This window comes from Theropithecus gelada, chromosome 16, assembly GCF_003255815.1.
Source record: "Theropithecus gelada isolate Dixy chromosome 16, Tgel_1.0, whole genome shotgun sequence".
NCBI classification, from domain to species: domain Eukaryota; kingdom Metazoa; phylum Chordata; class Mammalia; order Primates; family Cercopithecidae; genus Theropithecus; species Theropithecus gelada.
Window position 1 is genome coordinate 5,785,131 of NC_037684.1, and position 1,965 is coordinate 5,787,095.

Consider the following 1,965-nt stretch of genomic DNA (forward strand, 5'->3'; position numbering starts at 1 on the left):
CTCACACATTTTTTTTTTTTTTTTTTTTTTTGAGACGGAGTCTCGCTCTGTTGCCCAGGCTTGAGTGCAGTGGCCGGATCTCAGCTCACTGCAAGCTCCGCCTCCCGGGTTTACGCCATTCTCCTGCCTCAGCCTCCCGAGTAGCTGGGACTACAGGCGCCCGCCACCTCGCCCAGCTAGTTTTTTGTATTTCTTTTTAGTAGAGACGGGGTTTCACCGTGTTAGCCAGGATGGTCTCGATCTCCTGACCTCGTGATCCGCCCATCTCGGCCTCCCAAAGTGCTGGGATTACAGGCTTGAGCCACCGCGCCCGGACACATTTTTTTTTTAAGATGGAGTCTCACTCTGTTGCCCAGGTGGAGTACAGTGGTGCGATCTTGACTCACTGCAAGCTCCGCTTCCCAGATTCATGCCATTCTCCTGCCTCAGCCTCCTGAGTAGCTGGGACTACAGGCGCCCACCACCATACCCGGCCAATTCTTTTTTGTATTTTTAGTAGAGATAGGGTTTCACCGTGTTAGCCAGGATGGTCTCGATCTCCTGACCTCGTGATCCGCCGCCCCTTGGCCTCCCAAAGTGCTGGGATTACAGGCATGAGCCACTGCGCCCAGCCTACTCAAACAATTTTTTTTAAAAACCCTTAACAAAAGGGGATGCAGTTCCGACAGACTGTTTCTAACTGCAAAGCTTGGTTACATTATCTAAAATTAGAAACAGTACTCTGAAGCAAATAAGTAAATGATAACAAATGTTAATTTAGAGGATGAGTACTTAAGTGTCTGTTACTATATTTCATCAGATCGAAGGACATTATTTTAAGTCATACACATTTTTTTTTTTTTTTTTTGAGACAGGGTCTCGCTCTGATGCTCAGGCTGCAGTGGCACAAACACAGCTCACTGCAGTCTCTACCTCCCAGGATCCCACCTTACCCCTCAAGTAGCTGGGACCATGGGCACACACCATCACGCCCAGCTAAATTTTGTAGTTTTTGTAGAGACAGGTTTTCACCATGTTGCCCAGGCTGGTCTCAAACTCCTGATCTCAAATGATCTGCCTGCCTCGGCTTCCCAAAGTGCTGGAATTATAGACATGAGCCACCGTGCCTGGCCCACATACAAATTTTAAAGGTAGTAAAATGCCAGGCGCGGTGGCTCACACCTGTAATCCCAGCACTTTGGGAGGCTGAGGCAGGCAGATCACTTGAGGTCAGGAGTTTGAGATCAGCCTGGCCAACATGATGAATCCTCGTTTCTACTAAAAAATACAAAAAATTAGCCGGATGTGGTGGCACCCTCCTGTAGTCCCAGCTATTAGGGAGGCTGAGGCAGAAGAGTCACTTTAACCTGGGAGGTGGAGGCTGCAGTGAGCTGAGGTCACACCACTGCACCCCAGCCTGGGCGACAGAGAAAGACTCCATCTCAGAAAAAAAAGGCCAGAAAAAACTGCTTATCTTACAATGAATGAATTATTTTTTGCTATTTTTTCAATATTTAGAGAAATTCTAGGGCCAGGAACAGTGGCTTACTCCTGTAATCCCAGCACTTTGGGAGGCTGAGGTGAGCAGATCATTTGAGGTCAGGAGTTTGAGACCAGTCTAGCCAACATGGCAAAACCCCATCTGTACTAAAATACAAAAATTAGCCGGGCGTGGTGGTGCACATCTGTAATCCCAACTACTTAGGAGGCTGAGGCATAAGAATCACTTGAACCCAGGAGACAGAGGTTTCACAGAGCCGAGATAGTACCACTGCACTGAAGCCTAGGCAACAGAGGCAAGACTCTGTCTCAAAAAAATAAAAAACAAAATAAATTCTAATTTGTAATTTTCTTTAAAATCCTTTATCCTTCTACATGGGAAATTAACTCTGAGTTAACATTCTAGCTATTTCCCTAGAAACTTAACAAAGGTCAGCTATCTTTTTTTTTTTTTTTTTTTTTTTTTTTTTTTTTTTTTTTTTTTTT